The sequence below is a fragment of the Corapipo altera genome, unplaced genomic scaffold (genome assembly GCF_003945725.1).
Source record: "Corapipo altera isolate COAL_440 unplaced genomic scaffold, ASM394572v1 23b, whole genome shotgun sequence".
In the NCBI taxonomy this organism is placed as follows: domain Eukaryota; kingdom Metazoa; phylum Chordata; class Aves; order Passeriformes; family Pipridae; genus Corapipo; species Corapipo altera.
This window is the reverse complement of record NW_020884885.1, coordinates 10,930,996-10,946,296: the sequence shown is the minus strand read 5'-3', so window position 1 is coordinate 10,946,296 and position 15,301 is coordinate 10,930,996. Positions and strand designations below refer to the sequence as shown.

At 41.7% G+C, this 15,301-nt stretch overlaps 1 protein-coding gene across 4 annotated transcripts in view; it reads left to right on the top strand.

Moving 5' to 3' along the window:
• TSPAN18 (tetraspanin 18) overlaps window positions 1-15,301 on the top strand; it is a 119,542-nt gene that overhangs the window by 49,013 nt on the left and 55,228 nt on the right. For 3 of the 4 annotated variants that reach the window (XM_027642012.1, XM_027642006.1, XM_027642007.1), the window contains exon 2: window positions 9,697-9,827. The exons of the other annotated variant lie outside the window; for it this stretch is intronic. The gene's annotated coding sequence lies outside the window, so the exon portion shown is untranslated. The remainder of the gene's footprint in view (window positions 1-9,696; window positions 9,828-15,301) is intronic. 4 annotated transcript variants of the gene reach the window in all.

The window sequence follows — 15,301 nt, the reverse complement described above, 5'->3', positions numbered from 1 at the left end:
CATTTCTCAGCTGATAAAAATTATTTATTCTTGGTCCTAGCTTGAGCTGTCTGCAGACTGCTATATCTTGCCAATTGGTAGCCAGACATTAGAGCTGATTTAAGTAATCATGGATTATAAACAGTAGCTTTCCCCAGGTGAGTCAAAGGGAACAGAAGTTTTCCCTTGGAGAAGGTCTCTTTGGCTTCTTGCAGCTAGGAAGTGCTTTCTGAGGGCCTTTAAACACTTAACTCCACCCAAAATTAAATACAGCTGTCCATAGCAGCTGTCCTAGGAGCTATGCCATAGCTGAGCTGGGAGAGTATTGGTGGGCTTGCGTGGCCCAAGAGACCAAAACAAATAATGCACCAGAGAGTTTTTGTGCAGTTGTTTCCTTGTCATGTTTTCCTGATGTCTATGCTGGCCTAATTAGTTGGTATGCTGCCTCCTCTAGACTCTTGTGGAATGCTGCAGTCAAAAGGTAAGTGCCAGTAAACACTCCTGTTGCTGATTATAAGGCCAATAGGTTTATTTCAGTTCACACCCTGTCTTCATTAAACTGTTTTACAAGTAATGTTGGTCTTTCCCTGTCTCTCAGTTTCACTGTTTCTAGTCTGGTGCAACATGCTGAAGTGCAGGTGTGCCATTTGTAGAAATACTGAAAAAAAATATTGAAGCTGAAATAACAAAAAAAAAAAAAAAAAAGCATGGGGAAGGGCCAGGCAAAAGATAAAGCTGTTTTCATTTTCAAGACATACCTTTGCAGGTGGCTCTGTAATAGAAAAACAGAATGTAGAGTCTTGGTTGGAAGGAATAGTCCCTGCAATGGGACCCCTTGGGTGCTACTGTCAGGAGGACACCTGAGTCAGAAGCCCTCTTTATTGTTAAGGCTGATAATAAATTGCATTTTGGCTTCCACAGGCTATTACATGACCAGGCTCCAAAAACAGTAGCATCAGCATGTGCACTATTTTGGAAACACTTTTAAAATTGTGTGCTAATGACCAAGGCAGAAGTCCCACCATTTATTTCAATGACATCTAAAAGTTTTGAGAATGGGGCAGATTTTTTCTTTGTTTCACTTGAAACACTTCCAAAGGCCCAGGTTTTTCAGAAATGGGTAATATTTCTTGCCTGAGGAGTTTTTTTTGGATATGTGGTTTGGGACATTTGTACAGATGCATCCCCAAACCACTGACCTCTTCCGAAACCTTTGTGAAGCTGCTCTCTATCCATGTGTTTGGGATCTGGTTGTGCTCCTATTGCAGAAGCGGAGTTTCGCCCTCAGTTTCAATAGAATTGTAGCTTCCCTTGGCGTCCCTCCTCCTGTGTTCAAGGCTCAGAAATGCTCCTTCACTAACTGCCTAGGGGTGTCCTCCAAAAGGGTATTCTCTGACAATACAGTGTTTTTACAACAGAAAACATTATCTCACATTTTAATAACTGTATAAATAACTGGGTTTTCCCAGGGAGAGATGTTTCTTTGCTGACGCACTGTGGCAATGAGCCAAAGAGCTTGCTTTCTGCCGTTTTCAGAGGGGTGGCATCCCATTTCTTCAGTTCTGGGAGATCCTTTGGGAACGAAAAGCTGGGTTCAACCAATGCTGTTGCAGAACCTCAGAGTATTTTGTTCTGTCTGTGCCACGTAATAACAACAGTTGTCATTGATCTAAACTGCCTGACCCGCTCCGTATTTGCAATTTCCATTATGCTGCCCTGTTTTTGATTACTAGCTCAGTAAGTAGGAGAGGACAGAAGAGAAAAACAATGGAAAGGATTGGGGGAAAAGCAGCTGATGAAAAATATATGCAAATAGGGAACATGCCCTAGTAATGAAAGCTGGTATGAGTCCTCAGAAGCACCATCACCAAAAAATACCAGCAAGAAATAAATACCTTCATTCTCCCTAGTCAGTCCATTCCAATATACTATAATTCTGCTGAATGCCATGCAGCACAAAATGGCTTTAAGGTGCCTTTACAATTGAGCCTCAGCTAAGGAAACAATTACCTCACTCTATATTTCTAACACGTGCTGGAATTGCTAATGCATTTACTGGTAATCATGTTTCTTTTGGACCATTGAAAAGTTTTGATGACTTATAACTTTGCATTCCAGAAAAAAAGTCTGTTAGATTTATTCTTTCCTGAAATATTGTTGGTCAGAAGTTTGGGTTTATTTATTTGTTTGTTTTTTAATATACAGAGAGTAGAAGCGAAAAAGAAAAGAAAAACATAGCTCTTATAATATGACAATTTTTTTAATTTTTATTTTGTGGGAAAAGAAGAAAAAGATGGATGTATCTCTTTGCCTGGTGTTAACTTGAAGTTCTTCCTTGTCTTCTGCTGCTGTTTGTTTGGCTGACTGTACGCTCTTCATCCCTTCCAGTTACTGGCTTTCTGTGATTAATAAGTGCTTTTCTGTTGTGCAGACAAAGCTAACCTTTTTGAGGCCTTTAAGATTTATGTTGTTAACAGTGTCTACATTTTGGTATCTAATTCTTCATACATGAAAATCTAGTAGCTATTTCTGTAGGGCTCAGCTTGCTAAAGTTTCCTGCCATGAACAGCCCTACTGCTCACTGATAGCACAATTTCCAACCAAGTTAATTAAACTGTACTTCTATGTGTGGTGTGGGTCTTTGCTGGCTTGCATGGTTTAATGAACTTTTCTCACTGATAATCTTTAAAGCTGCTCTAATTCGACTTAAACAGGAGCTGTATCTGCACTATATCCTTCTATGGTAACCTTTATTCAGAGGTTAAGTTCAGTAATTTGAAAAAATCAGATCTTTATTGTGTTTTATTTGAACCTATGCAAAGCTGGAGTCACTGCAAACTCCATGAAGAAGCAGTTAAGTACAGCAGAAGGTTGGAGACTGAGTGACAGAGGTGATGCAGAGATGATGTAGCACGTGGGCAAGGAGACCCTTGCTCAGTGGGTAATATACAGAAGGATATGAGAGGAGAGGGTGGTTTCCTCCATTTCGTAGAAAATCAACTTCCTTTCCTCTTTGCACTTAGCAATCTGATTTCACGCGCTGATCACAAGATTCATTACTTTGAAGGACCAAAACCTTTGAGCCATGTGCTAGATGTTTGTAACATGATGAAAATGCTGAGACGTGTGGTATGTAATGGCTTTGTTACTGTGGTCAGGAGAATTTAGGCAGAGCTGTGGGCACTGGAATGGCATTTTGCAAGATTTTACTCTTCATTTCAAGAGGATAATGGAACAACATTTCATGTCCTTTTCCATAACTGGCTGTGGCTTTCTCTTTTCTCTTTATCAGTTGATTATTGGATTTTGTGTGGGTTTTCCTCTTGAAATACTCCTGCTAAGCCCTTTAAAATTATTGTGTCTTTCAAGAAAAACAATCAGGTCTTAAGAGGCATTTTTGGGGGAGTGGGGGAATCTAGAGTTTGTTTAAAGAAAGGAGATTTGAAGATAAAACAAGAGATATCAGTTATGCAGAACTAATGATGCATTCCAAAGGAGAGTTGAAGAGCTATACAACTCCATGAAGTGCTCCATTCTGTATTGGCTTTTGCACTGAGAAATCTTTTGAAGGACAGGAATCACACACACATATACATGAAACTCTGTAATACATAAAAGTATATTTGGATCTAACACTGCACGAGGAAGCCCATGGCATTCTTGTGGAGCAAGCGAATGACACTAAATTCCCTAGGCAGGAATCAAAGCCTTTCCAAACTAACCTCACTACCAGCAGATGTTTGAATTGCTATGATAGACATACACCCTCGCTGCACATATAGTGAGTGTTGCCTTTGAATGTCTGTTTTCTCTCCATCTTTGTATCCTTCTGTTATTCTGGGAACATCCTGCCCAAAAGTGTCAGCATGTCCAGTGAGGTGAATTCGAGGACAGAGATATGAGAGGTAAATGAGAGCCTTTAAAAAATATGGTAGACAACAGCTGGATCGTCAGAGCTAATAGAGTGACAGCTTGAGTGTGAAAACCCAAATACTGTGCTGTAGTATCCCAGGGATCAGCCAGCCCTTTATTCAAGGAAAGAGAGCAGCAGCAGCAAACCTAAATTAACAGTTCAGGCTGACAGAAAATATTATTCCTGAGTCAAACAAGAAAGAATAGCTTGGAAAACAGGCTGACTGCTGTTTATGCACTACAGATATTTTAAACTCAAAAAAAAAAAAAAACCTAAGCAAGTAGTGATGCTTGTTAAAGGATGACTTAAAATTATTTGAAGTAGCTATTAATAACGCAAATGCTTCTATTAGGCAACCTGATTCCTCAGGGCAGGTAATTTAATCCTATTGCTGAGGAAGTGCCGTTGGTTTCTTCTTCCAATACGCTTAGGGCACAGAGGCCATTTGGATTAATGAGAGGCAGACTTAGTGGGGAAATACTGCATTATCCTTAGTCTTCAGTAAGTCTGGGCAATTAGTGAAACCTTTACAAGAGGTATCTTTCATTTCAATGCAATTTCAAAATAATTATCTCATCTGGTAGGGATGTCATCTGTATTGACTGATAACATAAGGGTAATGTCTGAAACATGCTTCAGAAGTACTTGCACTAGTGTGGTTCTGAGTTGGTGAGTTGAGGGCCCCATGATTAGGTATATTAAAAAGCCACATGAAACAGCACATACAAGTATTTGCTGTTCATTTAAAGGGGGGGAGGGGTGAATTTGGCTTCTTTGGGGCAATTTTTGGGTGCTAGCTAATTCTTTGTGCTTTTTGACATCAGAATCCCTGAATCTCCTAACCCTGAAATTGAGAACCATATCAGTAGACTCTTGACTTTGCTTTTAAGGATGGACTTTAAAAGCTGTAAAAGAAACAAATTTCAGGGAAAGACAGGAGAAAGAGAAAGGAAGAAACAGTGATCACCATACTGAAAGAGTAGGCTTGAGACTGAAGATGTTCTCTTCTGAGGTAGTCCCTGGCTTCCTGTCTCATCTTTACCACTAGTATTTCTCTTCCCATCTGTAACAAAGCAAATAGTAGTATTTTCTTTTTTCCTGTTTTTGTCTGTTTAGGCAGCAAGCTTTTTTGGCAGGGGGCTCTTTTATGCTCCACACAGTAAAAACTTTGGTTCTCTGGGGCCTCAAGGGACTCTTGTGATATGAACAGTAACAAAAGGGCAGCAAGATGTCCAAAGGCATGATTTGAGACAGATGGTCAGTAGTTCACATCTTTTTTTCTTTCTTTCTCTTTTTGAGGTAGGGGACAAATTCCTTTGCCTCAGTAGCAGGGGAAGTTAAGGCATTTCTGAAATGCAGCTTTGAACAGCTTGGTACAGTTCAATGTGGTCTCAGTAGGCTCTGTGGTTCTTTGTGGTTACCATGAATGCATCACACTTGCCATTCTTGTCATTGACCCCAAATCAGGTAGTTTTTCCACTTCAGGGAATGGAAAATAATCTACATTATTAGTATGTGAGTGTTAACAGTTAAGCAGCCAGCAGTGTTGGTGGAGAAATCAATAGGGTAGAAGTCGTGGATTTGGTAAGTGTCTGATTTTGTTATTTGATGTGCACCTAGATGTGTGCTGGCTGTTCCCCACAGCATGTTGAATAAATCTCTCTCTCATACACACACTTATATATCTAAACATGGGTTTCAGAGGTGTGTTGGAACAACCCAGGGCATTGGATGTTGTGACCTACAGTCTCCCTGGACATAATTTCTGTGAGAAAAAGTTATTCTGTAGATAGGTGTGTACCTTAATTTTCAGACATCACGACAATACTGTTTTCAGCAGGGCAAAATGTGGTTTGCCCATAGTCTGCTTTGTAACTGGAGCTGCATCTGGTGCTCGTGGGAATGCCATGCCTCACATCTGATCTGGAATGCCAATGAGCCCATATGAAGCTGTTAATGTCTGTGTGAGGTTTTTCAGTCCTCATTACCAACCTGATAGGAAGATAATTCCTCAGCTGCTGTTCCAACCTGTGGGATTTTACCCACTTAATTAATTTTCTTTCTTGTTAAAAAAGATCTCTCTTTATGCACAAGGAGCTGTGCTTGACTTGTTTTTCAGAGACTCTTCTCATGTCTGTATCAAAGGCACAGAAGCCTCAGAAGTTGGAAGGTGAGCCCTAGGGGCAGCACGCCTGTGGAGGCTGAGCTTGGAAATGCTGCCTTCTGTGCTGAGAGCAAGCTCCTGGAGGGGAGTCAAGTCTTCACAGTGGAGGAGACCCTGATTCCGTTCCCCGCTCCCCTCTTTTGTCACCACTCAGCAAAAAAATGGAAGCTTGTGACATGACCAAAGGATAATAAACTGCATGCTCAATGCCTGCTGAGAGTTAAAATGCCAGCCTACACCACCCTCCCCAACCTTTCAGCATGTCAGCAAACTGTCTATGTAAATAAATACACATATCAAACAAAAAGCAGATGCCTTTTTAACATGCACTGTTTCAGGCTGAGATACTAAGTTCTGATGTAGCTCATCTCAACATCTATCAGGCTAATGCCAGCTCCACAGCTCCCCTTCAGCTGTATTTAATGCACAGAGATTTGTGTTGTGTTAAGTAACGAGGAATCGGCTTGTTTTGCATCTGATTTGGTGTTATTTGTGGTGTATAAAATGTTAGATAGGAATTCTTTGTGTTCCTCCTGATCTCTGTGTCAGTATATAGTGAAAACTCTTGTTCATTATGCTTGATTAAGTGGCTTTATACAAGCATGTGTGTGATTGTACAAATATACAAGGAAGAAAAAAAAAGTCATTTGCAAAATATACCACCATTAGGGCCCCAAAGGACACAAACGCTGAAGTGGGGAGGAAGCTGTGATGCGGGTTGGATTTAAAATAAAATTTGTTTTAAAAGCTAAATTCCAGCAGTCACTTGTACCGCTTAAATCAAACTGAGGAGCCACAGAGTCTAAAGCCCCAAGGGTTGTATCTCAGTGCAGAGTAGTGGGAGGGGCACCCATGGGTTGCTAGGCTGCTCAGATCGTGTCTAATCTAGGGTCTTGTCTCCGATAGAAGCCAGTAGAGATTAGAGAGAATGTAAGACCAGTACAACAACCAGGAGAAATTCCACATTAAGCTCTTGTTTATTTTTGTTTTCATATTAGAAATGTATTGAGCCCAGGTGATCCATAGTCTGCTGGCCCTACTCTTTTGAAAATTCACCGGCAGACTGTTGGATCCCCTGGTGCTGCTGTCAGTGTCTGTCCCTCTACATCAGCCTCAGAGAAGGTGCCTGGTTTTTATTGTCCTTATTCACATTTCTCACATGCTAATGCTTTTACTCTAGCCAGATACAAAGGAATCACAATTAAAATAAAAAACCCAACCAGACAGATTCTTTATGCATGCAACAAGTCTTTAAGACAGCTCTCTATCAGACTTTTCTGAAGTCTGCTGTAAGAAAGGAGAATATTTCTGCTACTTGACACACTCAATTGGACTACATATAAACAAAGCAGGGGGAAGAGGAGAGGCACGACCCTCCACTGGAGAGGAAGATTTAGATGACCTGATACATCTTTTTTCTTAATGTTTCTTGAACAGAGGTGATTTAAAGCTCTCATTTGAACAAGCATGCACAGAAAACAAAATACATCATTAGTAACTCTAAATATATGAGAGCCCTGTGCTTCTGATCACAGTGGTGTATCAGCTACAATAGTAATAGGGATGAATGGGGTTTGCCTACATGGATAGCACTGTTCTTCTATAGTGGAAAGGAAAAATTGCTACTAAAGATGCCTTTGAATCAAATTTTTGATGACTCTCTGTACACTTGCCTGACAGTTTCCATCTTGTGGTTTCACGTAGCTTTACAAACCTGATTCTTTTTTTTCTTTCACTGTCTTCAAAGGCTGGGAGTTACTATCCAATACTGCATGTCTGAAAGGAATAGGACTGCATTCAGTAGGATATGTTTCTACCAGGCAGTGGACACTTTTTCCTGTGCAGAAGTGTATAGGCTTGTGCATTTTCTACATACAAGCACTTGCACCTCTCAAATACTTACCCTTCCCCTTTAAAGAAACCAGAATGTGGTTGGCAGGTGTGTATTTAAAATGCCAGGTAGTGCAAAGCAGAGAAGAGACTTATAACAAATACCAACAGGAGGATGAACTGCAGCTGAAAGTGTGCTGAAAGACTCCATTAGAGACATGAGCATGGAGAACATCTGCCTGAGTAGCGGTTTGGTGGTCCTCTGCTCTGCTCACTAGACCACGCTGTCACTCTAGTGCACATGAGATGAATGTCTAGGGCACAGAGTGCTCCTCACCAGGGTGTCTGAAGGTGGGCACAGCACGCAGTGTTCCTGTGTCCCACTAAACCCTCTTCCGCGTCCTGAGTAAGTGTGAAATAACACCTCTGTGGTGGAAAGTAGGGAGCTTCTCTGAGGACAGAGGGCTGATATGCTGCGCATGAGAGGAATTTCCTTTCATGTGGTCTGGTGTGCAATTAGCACTTCCCATCTGGCTTGTAGGTGGCTTTGTAACCTACTGGATGCTAGTTCAGCTCAATGTGGTTGTCATCTCCAGACAGCATGACAGAGAAGGGGAGTTTGAGATGTTTGGCTGCAGCCCCATCTCAGTGTCTTATGGGGGCTGCTGGATGGAGTTGCTGTGAAAGGACCTTCTCTCCCAGCTTTTCATCTTGGCTGTGGAGGACTAACTAAGCACTGTGATGCAGGGAGGTTAGTGATGTTCCCTGATGTTGCATGTGGACACTTGACATTGGCTTTGGGATGCTGGATAGGTTGGGCAGAATAGAGGGTTTGGGCTTCAAAAGAGAGCAAAGCAGCAAGGTAGACTAGAAAGGAGAGAATTAATATTATGAAATGGATTTACATGGCGCCATCTTCGTATCTAAACTGGAGCTGTCAGGGAGAATGAGATCCAGACTCTCTGCTGTTGTCCAGAGAGAAGCCATTATGGAGCAATCGTTCTGTTAAAGTGATGGCTCCACCTCTGTGTCCTGTATCTGGCTGATTTCTGCAAGTAGAAAACAGACAGGATCTGGCACTATCCCCTCTCCTTTCCCACTGGCCTTTCATGCCTTTCTGCAGACTTCTTTTGCTTGCTTTATTGCTTTCAGCCCTTGTGCATCTGTTGGTATCTTCCTCCCACCCCTACCTGCCTCTCAGCTCTACCACCTTGCCCTCTTTTCCATCCTCAGTCGTCTCTGGCTCCCTCTATTCAACACACAGCTGTACTTTAACATCTGTCCAGTAAGTGAACATGTGTGTACGTATTTGTTGCATACAATACAGAAAGGGGGGGTGTGTGGTAAATATTTAACTACCTTTGTTTTATCACACACTGCTCCATTTTCAGTTCTGGGACTTGCCTTTTGGAAACTCACAGCATTTCTTCCTGGTGCTTCTGTCCTCTCCTTTTTCCGTGGTGACTCTCCTCTGCTGTGCAGGGGAGCAGGAGGGGAAGATGCAGAGCAACTCTGCTTCTTTCATGTGTTGCTGGAAATAGTCCTGTCCTCCTCCTGCCTTCTGGTCAGAGCCCTTTTCTGGCTGGTTTAATGGGCTGGAAAGTGAGGAAAGAGATTTTGCCTTTGGTCCAGACCTAGACAGGGTCTTCAGAGTCACTACCAGATGCTTCCCCTCACATCCTTCAGGTGTACAAGAAAGAGCTGATCTTTACCTAAGCAGGACAAAGTGACTGAAACAAGGTCACGGTCTTCTCCTCAGTCCCAGTATGGAGTTATGTGTCTTATGTATTTTCTTTGCTGTTTCTGACAGGTTGACCAGCCCAGATCACAGTGCTAGTGACCTGAAGCAAGGATCCTGCCCAATGCATGATCAGTACAACCTGACTTCTTGAGGAGAACAAATATTTCTCTGAAAGTCTGTCCCCTCAAAGCAGCACACAGGTAAGGCAGACAGTGCTCCTGATGCTCAGGCTCAGCTGCTGCTGGGTCTGGGCTTGCTGCACTGGATTCAGCAGAGGACTTTTTCCATTCATTTCGCTCAAGAGAGGCTTTGTCACCTCTGCCTGCCATGTCTGTAGGGGTGAAACCTTACATTTTATTTACCGCACAGGGAATGTTTTTCAGAAAAAAAGGACTTTCAGAGGATCAAGACTGCTCATATAGTTGAGATGAATATAGGTTAAAAGTGTGGGAGGAGCATGCTGAAAAAAGAAAAATGTTGCATACAAGGTATTTATAAAACAATACTTAGACATCTTGTTCTAAAACAATTTTATATTAAAAATTACCTTAATTTAAACAGAAAACTTTTTAAGAAAAAGGAATAAGGAAGGGTATGTTGTGGGGAAGGGGTTAAGTAAGAAATTAATCTAATAATTTAGTTTTCAACTGGGCAAGATGTTTCAGGTCATCCGTAGGTGAAAAAAAAAAGAAGAAAACAAACAGAAAAGCCTTGCAGTTTTAATCGCTCTGACTCATGGAAACCAGATCTAGAAAAAATGAGGCCCTTTAGTCCAAACTCTTAATCCCCTACTAGTATGTAACATCGTTCCCAGCAGTGTCTACCAGTCCTGATTTAAATGATGGGATTTTCCCTTGTCCCCTTGGGATACTATTGCACAGTCTAATAGAATTAATCTGCTTACTTCTTTTTCAACTCCTGACCACTGCAGATGCAATTAGTAGTAGGCGATGGGAGGATTTTGTTTCCTATGCTGTATTATGAAGGCTTAGGGCTGTATTGTGTTAAACCAGACATCACTTGCAAGTGTGTTTGCATGAGTGTGGCTTATCTGTCAGTACTCATTACAGCCCCATAAACCTCTCTGAACTACATTTCTCAGACGGAGCTTTTCTACAATGGTAATTCAGGATCTGATAAGACACAGACTAATGTATTTGAATGCCTATGAGAAAGATAGTATGATTGGAAACTAAAGTGAAATGCAAAGTCATATGCTGCCAGTGCTAGAGACTCTCAGAGGCAATTTACTTCTCTGCTTCTGGAGCATTCTCTGGCCTCATTTTTTACTTCTCTCTTGGACAGTTTGACAGGAGTTATATGAAATAGCTTTTTGCTGTGTGTGGTGCTGCTGGAGGTACCACTCCACCTCTCCATCTGTGAATTTCAGGCTTGTCTTAGATGAGTATTGTGGGTTTCTCTAATGCTTACTGAAAGACTCCAGTCAAATAACTAGATGAATATAAAGTCAAATAAATTGGAGCTGGAAAATCATAGCTGGTCTTATTTAGCTAGTTTCCTCTTAATACAAAGTAGAGGTTCCTTCTGTGACGTCTCACCTGTTTTGCTTCTCAAATTTGGACAAGTTTTATTAATGAAAACTCTTAGATTCTAAAGCACATGGATGGAGTTTCAACTGGTTTACACCTAGAGACTACAGTAACAGCCAAGCTGTACAAACTCTGTGTGTGGACACTTGGATTCATCCACTTCCAAAATAAGCCCACATCCTAATACAGAAAGCAACTGCAATATAATTGCTATTGATATTTGAATGAGGCTGCAATGTGAAGCGGAGCCAGGGGGTCCTGAAAAACTGGGCATGTACCAGCCTTCCGCATAGGCTGCATCCCCTGGCACTAAAGGAGGTTATAGTCCTGTTCCTCCTCCCTCCCAATAAATCCTGGTTCTGGAGTATTTCCTCAAACAGAAAACCTGAATATAAATTTAGCCACTGGACCAGTCTTTCATTATCAAGATAAAATTTGTTAAAATTTTACTCAATTGCCTGTGTTTGTCAGATCCGAAATTCTTAAACACTGAAGATTGAGTTGCAAAGCTTTGATGTGTTCAGTATTCAGTGCTAATTTGCCCACTGTTTTTAATCCTTTGAAATTATTTTCCATATTGGTTCTTGGCTACTTCATGTGGTGGTTTTGAATGTACTTTAAAGGATGGGGAGGTGGTGACTGAAGCAAGGTGTAATGATCCATAGTGCTTTAGATCATCTGCAGTTTATGTTCCCTGTCCTTGCTTTGCCAATCAAGCTTTATTCCAGTGAAAGTGTCAGTAAAGCCAAGGCAGATAAGTAGTGTTTCTCCTCTGCTCTTCACCTTTTCTTTTCCCCAGAAGTTTATCTTGCTGCTTGCTTTTTAAAAGCCCTGCATTAGCTGGTGGGGCCATGAAGTAAAAGGCATGCTTTAAATACAGATGCTGGTGATAGTCCTTTCAAAAGCTGCATTTCTCAAGCTGGGAGCTATTGACCCCTTTCAATGCAGTCACAAAGAAATCCAAGAGGAAATGGAGGGTGAGGGCCAGCAGGGAATATATATATAAAATCTTTTCCCCCAAAGTCATCTTCTTACTCCATCCCCTGCCAGGCTGGCTATTGTTTGAGCCTCCACATGGGATACCAGTTGCCATATAAGGAAAGTGGCATCATGCTACATTCTTTCTAAAAATTGATTTTTTACAGTTGCTTTTTTTCCCCCCTCCTTGCTGAAAGTTGTTCTGTTTTGGTGGAAGCTCTAGCCAAAAGGAAAGTGGTAGGCTATGGTATGGATGTATACAGTCTTGGGCTGTGCAAAAGATTTACTTTGTCTCTGTTAGTTCAGGTCATTTGGCAAAGCAGCAGTAGAAAATTATGACATTCAGCTACTATGACAGGAGCTGGGGATGTTAGATTTTGCTGCATCTTGAACTCAGTAACAATGAGTAATAAATGTAAATAATGTTTTTTCTTGCTTGAGAGGATGCTCAGGCAATGGGACAGAGGCACAGAGTACTCCTCTGTGTCCCTTTTTTTCCACAGTCTACCTTTTAGTCATGTATGTTTGCAGCCCTGATGCAAGCACACCTGAACTCTTACAAGGGGATCTCACCTTTTACTCCTAGGGTGTTCTCTACAGAATTGTCACTATTTCAGTATTTGAAAGTTTAAGAGGTGAAAATCTCTTTCCTAAGAATTTTATGATTTGTGATCAAGAGGTGGGACAAAATAGTGCTGCCGAACTGGGGCTTCTGTTCCTCCCCATTTCCTGAAACGTGATTTGTGAAATGGTGTTAATCCTCATTGTATGGTGTTTGATGAGGACATGAGGCTGAACCTCCTGCTCCAGTGTGTGCTTTGTTCATCCCTGCAGAAGCACTGAGTGAGTGGCATGCACCAGTTTGGGCCACCAGCTTCCTCTGCTCTGTTCAATGCCCAGGTCCACTGCTGGGGATGACCAGAGCCCAGTTATCTCCATAGGCATCTGAAATATTCAAGCCTGCAGGAAGCAAGGCTGCGAGCAGCAGTATTTTAGAGGCTGAGGTTCTTTCATGGGTAGCAGGGGTCAGTCAAAACATGCACCAGCTCAGAAAAAGGAGTCCTGAGGTTTGGGATTTTTTCTTGTGCAACTGTCACTTGCTGATGAACAGAAACTACCTGCTTTTTTGAAATAAGTCTGACCTTCACACAAACCCACTTAGCAACTTGTAAGAAGGAACAGCTGGAGCTACGTGAGCACAAAGAAGGTTGAATCCTCTGATTCCAGAAAGTAGAGGCAGAACCTGGAGTGGGAAAAGCATAGGTCTGGGATCTGGGAAAAAGCCAACTCATGGAGAAGAATGAGTGTGTGCTTGTGCATGCGAGCATAAGAGTTGGGCACTCTTCCTCTTGTAACCTTTTGTATCCATAATTGGGATATGTCTTCAGTCATTCTTTCTATAGTTGCCATCACTTCTGACTCCCTGTGATGCCCCATTGATTCTCCCTATAAAAATCTATTCAGCAGCTGATAATGTTGCAAACTTGTTAAAAGTAAAAGCAGACAAAACCCCATTCCCTCTTAGAAGAAGCAACAACAAATTTTGAGGTTCATTTACCACAATCGTGTCACAATACTCAATCTGTATTATGCTGAGGTGTGATTACAGAAATGGAAAAAAGGAAAAGTACTTTCTATAAACATTTTTTTGGGCAGAAAATTAATAGTTCAGTATTATTATTATCTCTGTATGCATTGACAATATACACTTTTTTCTTTCTAAAATGTTGAACAATTTGACAAGTTTTAAAGAAACTGAAATTTTGTGAGAATGGAATAAGGACTTCTTAAAGGTTCAGTGGTTTATATAAAAGCCTGTAAACGGTGCCTGCATTGACCAAAGGAATTAGATATCATACAGAGAAAGTTTTAATTTTCTTTAATTTTTTCTTTTAACTGTGAATTTCATTGTTTGGAGAAGCTGTGCTACTCTCGAATATCTGCAAAATTAGTCTGCAAGAGAATCTTCTCATATGATAAATTGTGCTTACACTAAAGATGCTATTGTGCAAGCCTTCTGGGCTTTACTTTACTCTGGGCTTGTGTTTGCACCAGTATAGAAGGGGAATGTGGTCATGTAGCTTTTTCTTTATAAAAGGTGATTTGGTGCCTCCTAGATGCTGCCCACTGTGGTATCAAGAGGAGATATCACTCACAGCAAGTGGTGTGGAACGATGTGATGCCCCATGTGCTTGATTCTCAGATTACCAGTGAAGCGGCTAACAGCTTCTGACACATACATGGTTGGCATTGGATGTCTGAGTTAACATTGCACAGATAAATAGGATGCTCCTTGCCCAATAGCCATTGTTTCAAGCTCCCTGCAAACTCGCAGGCCACGTGTTTTGGTTACAGCCCGCTCACATTATAAATGTCTCAGTAACTGCTGTGGCCAGCGATGATATGTTTGTTGTGTGGACACTAACAAGTGAAAGAGGAGCATGGAGGGTGGGTGTCAGGTCAGCCATGCATCCAGAGGGAAGGCATATGTGCAGCCAGCACTGTTTCAGTCTGCCACCAGTGAGCTCCTGTCTCTGAGGAGCAGCGCTTGGGATCCTGGCTGGGGTAGCAGGTTTCTGCTCTTCTGCCCGCGGAAGGTGCTGTAAGGTGGTTCATCAGGCTGTAAGTGGCTGCTGACAATGCGGGATGTGTTTGCCACTTCTGTCTCTTATGGGTCTAGAGGTGACACAAAGAGCCACAGGACTCAAATGTCTCTAGAGCAGATTCTGCCAGCAGTGGATTGACCTTTTCAGAGGTATTGCCCCAGAGACTTGGACCTGATGTTAACCGTGGTTCATGTGGGGACTGGTTTTGGTTGTGCCTGTTTCCCTATGAAGTTGGGAATGATGGAAATGATAATGAAGGAGGAGGAAAGAAATTGTCATTAGAAATATATATCTAACAGTTCCTATCACTTAGTTCTAAAGCTACAGAGTAATTTAAAACTTTTTTTGATGATGAGTAAAGTGCTTTGTTAAGGGAAAATGGGGTTTACCCAATCTGACAGGATGGGGAAGCAAAGCTGCCTTTCATTGCTGTGCTGCATCCTGGGTGGAGTGTCTGAGATACAATGTCACTGAGAATGGCAGTGAAGGCTTTGCATCGCTTATTTTGAGATCTACAGAAGTACATTTGCTTTTGACTTG